We start from the raw sequence: 9,974 nt of genomic DNA, 5'->3' as shown, positions 1-9,974 counted from the left end.
TTGCCCCCGGACAGAGCACGAGCAGAGGGGGCTGAGCTGGTGGGTTGTACTCACCAAACCACATTCACCAAGCAGCTCTTTCCTGTAGACTCTGTTTGAGCAACCTGTCCCCCAGAGAAGCTGGACTTTGTGGCCTGTGTGGAAGACAAGCAGAAGCTGAGTGCTAAGGCAAAGGGTCTCTTGCAAAGGAAATAGAATAGAATAGAAATGGATTAAAAATGATCATCCAGTCCAACTGCCTGACCCCTGCAGGGCTGACCAAAATTAATCCTTGTTGTTAAGGGCATTGTACAAATGCCTCTTTAAACACTGACAGGCTGGGGGCATCGACCATGTCTGTGGAATCCTGATCCAGTGTTTGACCACCCTCTTAGTAAAGAAATGTTTTGTTGTGTTAAGTCTGAACTTCTCCTGGTGCAGCTCTGAACCATTCCCATGCATCCGATCACTTGATCCCACGGAGAAGACATCAGCACCTCTCTCTCCACTTCCTCTTCTCAAGAGCAGAGAGCAATGAGGTCACTCCTCAGCCTCCTTTTCTCCAAAACAGACAAGCCAAAGTCCTCAGCTCCTCATAGGACATTCCTTCCAGTCTTTTCACCAGCTTTGCTATCCTCCTCTGGATGCATTCAAGTCCCTTAGCATCTTTCTTGAATTTATCAATACAGCAGGATAATCACCTCTGTTGACTGATGAATTGATGGTTGGGGAGAGGCTGAGGTGCTGCCATTCCCTCACACTTGTAAGATGAGGACACTACAGAGAGGAATCACCTCTGAGATCTGGTGGGAATGTGTTTTTACATACATACATGACAAAATCCCCTTCTGAGACCTTGTAGTGTTTAACAGTAAGAAAAGGCCATAGAAATCAGAAAAACAAAATATTTTTTTTGTCCAGGACTTCTAGATTTGTTGCCTATTTTGGGTGCACCTAGTCTTTTAGAAATTAGTGATGTTCATTTTACACATTGCCTGAGAACTATTAACAGTCACAAATAAGGATGTTATACACTATCATGCTGAGTTTTATTCAGTATAACACTGGCAAATCCTGGCCAGAAGAGTCGTGGACTGTACTTGGGCAATAAGTGGAAGTGCAACACGAAAAGTGGTGTAACAGTTATGAAGGCAGTGTTACCACATCCCCTTTTGACTCTTGGCTCTAACTTGCTGAGGGTCAAAGTGAATACAGCTTTTAAGGGTCAAAACTGTTTTTTCCTCGGACCAGAAAGCAAGGACCTGGCTTCATTTTGCCTTCCTCTACAGCAGTGAGTTGCTGGCTGCCTGCTGGTATCATGGAGGCACAGCTCACTGAAGCTCTTCTCTGCCACTGTTGAGGCATCACACTACAACAGGATCAGTCTGTTCTATTCCCAGACCCTATAGCCTCGAGAAGATCAAGACATTTTGCCTAACCAAGTCACCAGATGCAGTACTCAGGTGAAATCTGATGGTTTGTGATTGCCAAGCCAGGTAAGACAAACTAATGGCCCCTTCTGGCTTTCAGCTGCATCATGTGTTGGGTCCATGTTGCTTTGTGTGTTGTGTCCCGTGGGGACTGGAATGTGGTCACTTTTGGGGTGTGTGGAGGTGGAACTGGGGCGGGCAACTCAGAGTGTCACAGCCAAGGAGGTGTCCCCACCAGGGAGGCTGTGGGAAGGCTCATCTCGAGGAGAAGGTTCTGGGTGCAGTGGGAGCAAGTGGCCTGACACTGTTCCAGGAGGGCTCCTGAGAGCCTGGTGATGCTGTGCTTTGAAATCCCACATGAGGTTTCCCCTGAGTGAGTGTGATGGGGTTTCAGAGCTGTTCTCAAGCTGCTCAAGTGCTTGTGTATCCACAGGGTGTGCAATGGACTGTCTCCATGTCTAACTCCTACCAATGTCTGGGATGCTTTTTAGGCATTTCCTTTTCCCTGTGCTGCCTCTCCTTTCTGTCTCCTCTCTCATGCTGCAACCATGGACCCATCCTCAGCACCCAGCTCCAGCTGAGCTGCCTTGGGAAGGGAAGCAGGACCCCAGGGGCAGTCCTGGATGTTTGGTAGCTCCTCCCTCCCTGTGACTGCTGGTCTGTCTCGCTCCCAGAGCTCTGCTCACAAGGGAAACTTCTCACGTGTTCTTCTTGGCTCCTCTATCCCAGTCACGGTAATTATGTGTCTGCTTTTTGGCCTTCATTTGTACTAAGCTGTTGTGCCTCAAGTGAGCGCTTATTAGCACTTCCTTCTCCAAAAAGGAGTGACTGCAAAATAAGCCAAGGGTCATTTCCCTTCCCTTGAGACCAGGAGACATCCTGGCTTTTCAATCAGACTCCATAAATTTTAAGGCTTAGCATTTCATGCGTTTTGCCCAGAGAGGGGTGGAGATTCCCCCGGAGAGAGCAACAAAAAGAGGCTTCTTCTGATGTGACAGTACATTGCTTGGGCGAGTGTTTTTGAGGTATCTGAGACAAATGACAGCACAGACCAGTGTAAAAAACAATCACCAATGTACCAAGTGTGTGAAATGAATCAGAAGTGGAAGAAGGAAGTGACCATTTTCTATTTCTTGCATCATCTTACTTGCATATCATCCTGCAGAGTTGGGCATCAGCAGGTGGAGCTGCTAAACATCACCCAGCAAAAAGTGCTGCCAAAAAACAGAATGCTGTTGTTGAAAATCAAAACAAATACACTGTGCTACTTGTGATGAATGCGAATTTTTAGACTGAAAATATTTCTGATATCTGCAATGCTCACTATAAGCTCACAATCAAGGATTCAGACTATTGTCAGAAGCTTGAAACTATCAAGACTACATGCTAGTGGGATGATACGGCAGGGAGCTCAAGAGCAGCTGACTGGTTTCAGTGATGAGGATGGTATTAGTACCTCGACATGTTCTGGCCCCTTCATGGAGTATCCCTCTAGTGCCTGTGTTTACACCCTGAGAGCAGAAACAAGGGTTGCATCAAGGAGTTCCTCTCTCTCCCATCCCTTTCAGGGTGAGGGTCAGTACTGGTAGATGGAGGAGTGTGCCCCAAGGGCAAATACTCCCACTGAGGCAGCACACCTGGCCCAGGAACCACCTGAGGCGTGATCCCAGACTCAGCACTATTTCTTGGTTAAAGTCCACAGGTTCCCCACGTCCCCCCCCTAACAAATCCCACAGGTCCTAGGGCTAGCTTTTCTTTCCCCCAACAAGCCCATACCTTTTCTTGGGCCTCTGTTTTAATGTCTTTTCTACAGACACAGCGGTGATGTTGCTATAAGTTGCACATTCAGGAGGGCTTATGGCTCAAAGAAGTCCAACTTTTCTAAACCCAGGAGCTGCTAAGTGAGATTTTCACACAGCCCAGAGCTGCAATCCAGCCCACCTCTGCAAGAAGGGTTTAATGGAAGCAGTTCATGGGCAGGAGACAAATGTGTGACCAGGATTCTTTCACTCCGTTCCAGAAGTGTATGTCCTGCTTGACTGCAGCCTGATGGTTTCATCCTCAGGTAGGGATTAGATCACTAACACACCATCCACCAGTGTAACCCACAAGGTGGGTACGTGGGATGATCCTACCATAGGAGCCACACCTGAACACAAGCTGTGTGTGGCATTACAAGCCCACTGCTGCCTGAAAACCCAAGCATTGCTCAGGGTATGGAGCAACCTGCGTACAGAGGAAACCTGCTGTCACCTTCTCTGACATCTGACAGGGCTATGGGTGAGGGTGTGCCACTGAGAGAGGGAGAACGAAAGGAACCAGAACAACACTATTTCTTGATTTCTAGGCTGCAATTAAGAAAGGGTTGTGTTTTTCATTTTCACGTGCCTGAACTCCCACCAGCTGCATGCACCCACCCACAGCATGTGTGCCGTGTTTTTATTATGGCTGTAGCCTCAGGTAGCGTGGAATCAGGGCCAAGCATACATTAGTAAAGTTAGGAGAAATATCATCTGACGGGTCTGGACTGTGCTGTGGGCAGAGCATATTTGGCAAGACTGCTTCCTTCGCAATCCAGCCCAGAGACATTCCCTGATCCTATCTGAACAGAGACTGAACTTGCAAAACGAGTCCCAGCTTGTGAGCTGTGAGTCAGGGATGTCTTAAACACTGCCTCAGCATCCAACACCAACAAGCCCTTTTTATCTTGTTCATCCTGCTGAAAAAACTGCAGCAAGCCCTCATGTTAATAGAGCGGTTTTGGGAGCTGTAAGACATAAGATTGGTTTTTTTCACACCCTCCAGCCCTCGCTCCTTTTGTATTTGTCCATTTTTGACCCATTATTGTGCTCTTCTCTGGTTCAGCTAATGGGACTCTCAACTGCACTGCTCACAGTCAGTGGTTTGAAACCTGCATCTGCTCCATACGTCCATGTTCATGTTCCTCACTGGTGAGCCATAGGGATATACTCACTTCAGTGGGTTTGTCCATGTAGCAGTCTTTGAAGGACATGTGTTCTTAAAGTCCAATATACTTTCCAACTTCTTTTGAGTACCACCACAGTAAAGAAAGCCTCCTTCATGACTACAGTAATTTCCTGAATTGTCTACCGGGAAAGGCAGGAGTCTGTGGAATACCCTGTGGCACCCCTCCGTCGTATCCAAAAAAGACTAATTGGAAATGTTACGTTTGGGAACCATTTGCTGAAAAATGAGGATGAAAAACATCAGATGCGAGGAAGACAGGACTTACACCGATCTATTCCAGAAAATCCCAGCTGGTATTGGTATCACAACGGCTCAAGTTATCCTTGCCCAAGTTTCAGTGAGAAAGTGCAGATGCAAAGGCAGCGTGGATTAATGACTGCAGAGGTAACATGCACCTTGTTACTAGAAGATGGAAAGAGAAAACATTATTTCCCTATAAAACAAAGGAATTTAAGACAGAAGTCTATAGTAACAGAGAACAGAAAGCGTAGTGTTTTATTGAAATACAGTGCAATGGAGACAAAGGGACTACATGGGATGTACCTGATGCCTTCATAGCCTTGATTCATCTTACTTCAAAACCAGGTACATCACAGAGAATAAATGAGTCCTGGACGGTTATAAACAAAGTACTTTATGAAGGAGAGAAGGTCATGCCCCTGTGTAACAAGAATGTACCAAGATTCACCATTCTCTTGTGTACCAAGAAAGACACATTCAAATCTAATTTTCTAAGAAGGGAAGAGAAGGATCAGATTGGAAAGAAAATAAAGGCATCTTGCAACTGGCTTTTATCTTAAATGTATTTTGCTCTTTTTCCACAGTACGGTGTAATGCAGTCTTCATGCCCCTTTTCCCACCTTCCTTCTGCTTTGCAGTATCACTCGTTGCTCTTTACATGTCAGTGCTGCCCACTATCAGCACCACGCACATTCCTTCAACAAACAACACCATTCCCCTCTCATGGGCTTAGGATGAGTTATTTCAGAGATATCATACAAGGGCCTTAAATATATTGGCTTTAGAGCTATTTTTACTTGCAAGTGCTTGAGCCAAACCTTTGATGTTTCATTTGGGTTCAGGGTAAAATAGAGAACACATTAAAATAAGCAAGAGCTGGTGGTTTTGTTCTAAGTGTTACCAGAAGCCAGGGTGAGACTCCGAAGAGGAAGGGAAGGAGATTGCCAAAGATTTCTGTTGGATACTTACTCTCTCCAGGGCTTGTAAATCTGTTCCGTAACACTCTTAATCCCTCCTCCTGCAGGGAGTATGGTATCACTGAAATCCTCATGATCTCCTCCAAACAAAGCTTTTAATGCAGTCTTTTGTTTATTGTCTCTGTAAAAAAAGGGGGTCATTTCTCCTCTGAAGCCTGAAGGCTCAGGAAAGTTATCGAATGTCCTATCCTGCTCTGCTTCCCATCCAGCATTTTGACAGGCATGGGCTAGTCCATATCCAGACACAGTTTCGCTGGATGTGCCAAAGGAATGGAGTGTTGGAGTCCATGGCATGACAATTTTCCAAAGTCAGGGTGAAGGGAAGGCAACCACAACTACCTGGCTTGAAGAGAATGTCCATATGACACTGGAAGCAGCCTCTGGAGAAGACTGAAGGTTATTCAAGCTGTCTGCTGACCAAGAGTCTCCTTGCTAATGTTGTGCAGAGGGGCCTGGGGACTCCCCAGGTCTTTGCCAGGACCCTGAGTGCTGGGGCTGAGGAGGAATGCGGGGTTGGTGTGCCCCTCCAAGGTATTCTGTGGCTATGCTCAGGGCCTGTGCCATGCAGGAGAGAGGCCAGCTGGGTCCTGAGAGCATCCTTGGGAATACCCTTAACTAACAGCATCAGTGTCATCAAAGGTGGCAGCATTCAGGAGGCTGAACTGACCTGCTCCTGCCCCACCCATACAGGAGCTGAGGAAAGTCAGAAGTGCAGAGCAGCTCCGGTGTAGTCCTTTTGGTGAGTCTGACCTAAGACAGGAACTTTCTCATTTAGTGCTACCTAAAAGGAAGAAGGAAGGAGACTGTACCCTTCCAACCTCAATGGATTGTACAGGAAATGATTCACATACAAGCCAATACCATCCTGCAACCATACCCTGGTAGTTGTGTTGCCTACTTGCTGTTTCATCTAATAAATTTTGCTTACCTTTTACTATATCTTTCAGCATGTGGGAAGACCCATTGTCTTCTGTACCTATTTCAAGGAGACTATGTATTAGAGGCAGACAGGTATAAACCTGTTGTGTCTAATATGCTTATGTAGAAAGGAGGCAAAAAAAATTTTATTTGTTTTAAAAAAAGGAAAAGGAAATCCTATACACACCACTTTAAAGAAAAAAATGTTCTGGGAAGAATATTGGAGAATAGAAAGAAAAGTTTGGAGAAAAATGAAAACAAGTCACATGTAAGTAGGCAGAGAAAATGCACAGTACAGCAAGATGGTGTTGGTGCTAAAATGGGAGGAGTTTGGAATGTTATTGAGCAGAGAACTAACCCTGTGGCACCTACAGAGATTAGCAATGAGGCCAGGATATAGCAACATGAAACATGGAATAATATAGGCACGCAGGAAAAAATATCCCCGAAGGACACTCAGAAGCAGCCACGTTAAGAAGAGGCTGGGAGGTGATATAGGAGGAAAATGTACATGTAACTTTTGGCAGCCAGCTGGCATTGTGAAAGACCCTGCCATGCTCAGCGGGCATCAGCTAACCTGCCTGGCTTAGATACAGCTGGAAGGCTGCTGTTGATTTCTTGGAATCTCAATGCCAAACACTGTAAAGTCAGAGGCCCCAAAGAAGAGTAGAGACATGATCAGATCATTTGGTGTGGGTTTGATTCATGAAGATAAAATGGTGCTTAAATATAAGCTGGCAGAGATAAGAAAATAGCAGACATGAGTCTACAAGTATCTGAAGGATGTAAGCAGGGTCACATAAATACACTTGAAGAGAGAGAAAATAGGATGTAAAAGGAAGAAGGGAAAATTCCCTACCAGTATTGAGAAGACAAGACTTGGATATAGGGTTTCTGACTAAGAAAAAATTTTCTTGCATGCCTTTCTCTTTCAAATAACAGCAAATATTCTGTAGATGCCGTTTTGCTTGGATTGGGTGAAAAACAATAATTGCAGCTCAGACTTTTGAGACACAATGCTTCCTGATGGAAGGTTAATTTAAAAAGTGAGTTGAGAAAAAAAATCACCTATTTCAGTTTTCTAAAATTCCTTTAAAATATTGTGTGCAATGAGCAGTCAAATGAAAGCCAAGAAGCTGAGAGCTAAATGTTAGCAAATCATTAAAGAAACAGCAAAGAAATATTAAGAGCACAATGCATTCAAATCGGCACAGAGGGCCAGATGGTACATACCCAAGGGTATTAAAGGAATTAGCTGAAAAACTCTTAGGCCCATTATCCGTTATACTCAAGTGCTCCTGGAGAACTGAGGAAGCCCTGGTGACTAGCAGAGGGAAAACATCACACTTCTTTTCCAAAAGGGGAATTACAGATCAATTAACTTGACATTCTTTCCAGGTGAAACTTGGTCTCTAATACTCAGAAACTACTGGCAGTTGTTCTGCAGGAGTTAAAAAACAGAAATGTGTCACATACATAGAGAGGTCATATTAAGAAAAGCATTTGCACCCGAGTGATAGACCTCACAGGCAGATTATACTCACAGTGTTGATGGGAGGAGGAAAATCACGGGAGGTGGGAAGTGTTGGGTGGGGAGAGTGGATAAGCAGCTGCTTATCCATCATGTGGGATGAGTATACACAGCAGTGGAATATGCTGGTGGGAGGAAGAAGGGATACAATCCCTTGAGTCACTCAGAAAATTTACCTGTATGGGTTTCACTCACAGACAAGACAGCTGGTTGTACAGATAACTCTTTTGCAGAAAGCTCCTTGATTTCAGTAAGTAATTTTACTCAGTTTCTTCAGACATGGTATTCCTGTAGATCCTGATCCATCCCTAAAAGATTCCATGCAGACACAGTTGACTTTAACAGTGGTTGGACAGGGCCCAAAGCATTACAAGAAAGATGTAGGGTGGATACAGAGAATAACAATGAAAGAGATTAAAATCTCCTACAATAGAAAGTGGAGCATGCTTTTAAATATTGCCATGTTGGGCTCCTCAGGGACTCCTGCTGTGTTGGACGTTATATTCATCTGCAGTAGTATCGAGGAAGGAGAAGAAAAATACATCAATCAAATCCAAAGATAACACTCAGCTGGAGTGTGAATTGCAAATCATTTATTAGAAGCACTATCCTAAAGGGACTTCAGTAAATGAAGAGTGAGACATAGTGGGAATAGTAAGAAATTGAACAAATCTAAGTGCAGAAACATCCACAGGGCAACATTGCTCACTGAGGAGAGGTCAAAGCAGAAACCCCAGAGACTGTGGAGAGGAGTAATCCAGAAAAGCTCCTTGGATGCTAATGTTGATAGAAAGCTACAGCTGATAATTCATTAAAAACACCCAGATCAATCTGCTTTTGAAGTGCTAATAGGAATACCACTTGGGGCAGGGCCTACTGAAAAGAGTGCAGGCAAACAGGTAATATTATAGATTAACTGGTATAGACAAGAGGGTGGAAGGAATGACCTATTTACTAGGAAGATCAAAGGAAATAAACACATAAATAGCCTGGAAAAAAAAAAAAAAAGGAAGGCAGCAGGGTATAGTTTGATATAGAGACAAACCTTAACATGAAAGAATGCTGCTGACTGGGAGGGAGAACCAGGGCTCATCAGAGAGCATTGGTGGGGCTATATACATGGCCAAACTTGGACAGGGGAATGGGGTAATGGTCTGACAGCTTCACAGGATATCCAGTGGGACTGGCTTGGAAAGGTCTGCACTGTTTGGAAGAACAGGGTTTAAAACTGCTATATACTCTGGTCTTGTGTTTGGTTCTCCACCTCCATGGAGTCACCATCGTGCTGCCTCTGAGATCACAGCATGTTTACAGTCACACTTTTGGCAATGTTCCTTGGGCCAGTAGATGTACAAATGAAAGCAAAATCATCAGAGCTTGAATACTGGGGTAAAAGTGTCATAGTGAGTGGAAGGAATGTTGCTGCAGAAGAGGTGGAAAATCCCAGTGTCACGGGGTTAGATAACTCCAGATGTGTACAAACAGGCTTTGGCAAGGCAAACATCAAGAAAGAAAAGGACATAAATTATCACATGGAGAGGCCCAGTCCCAGAAGAAGGATTGCAGATGTCCTTTGTAGTGGTGCTATTTATTCCTCTTTCTTGGAGACTAATTAATGTGGGCCAATGGAGAGAGAAATCTCACCTTCTTCTTGATATCCCTATGGTAGTGCCACAGTTCTCTGGTGTGGGAACCGGGAGAAAGACATGCTACACTGCCACACCTCAAGGACTTAACTCCTGTTAGCTCACAACCTCAACTAGTCTTTCACCACAGACAAGAGATTAATGCTACACCTGAATCCTAGTTTTGTCCATTATCTCTCAGTGTCTCTCTTTTCTCTGTGGACCACCAATCTGGAAAAAGATGAGAGGACTTATTGAGAATTTCAGTGATTTCCTTACGAAAATC

General features: G+C 44.6%; 1 protein-coding gene across 1 annotated transcript in view; it reads left to right on the top strand.

The window, feature by feature from the left end:
* Positions 1–1,266: 1,266 nt before the first annotated feature.
* GPR132 (G protein-coupled receptor 132) overlaps positions 1,267–9,974 on the top strand; it is a 77,081-nt gene continuing 68,373 nt past the window's right edge. The window contains exon 1 of the mRNA XM_032691088.1: positions 1,267–1,475. The gene's annotated coding sequence lies outside the window, so the exon portion shown is untranslated. The remainder of the gene's footprint in view (positions 1,476–9,974) is intronic.

The sequence above is a fragment of the Chiroxiphia lanceolata genome, chromosome 6 (genome assembly GCF_009829145.1).
Source record: "Chiroxiphia lanceolata isolate bChiLan1 chromosome 6, bChiLan1.pri, whole genome shotgun sequence".
NCBI classification, from domain to species: Eukaryota; Metazoa; Chordata; class Aves; order Passeriformes; family Pipridae; genus Chiroxiphia; species Chiroxiphia lanceolata.
Note: the sequence above shows the minus strand (reverse complement) of the source record. Positions and strands in the feature narration are given on the sequence as shown.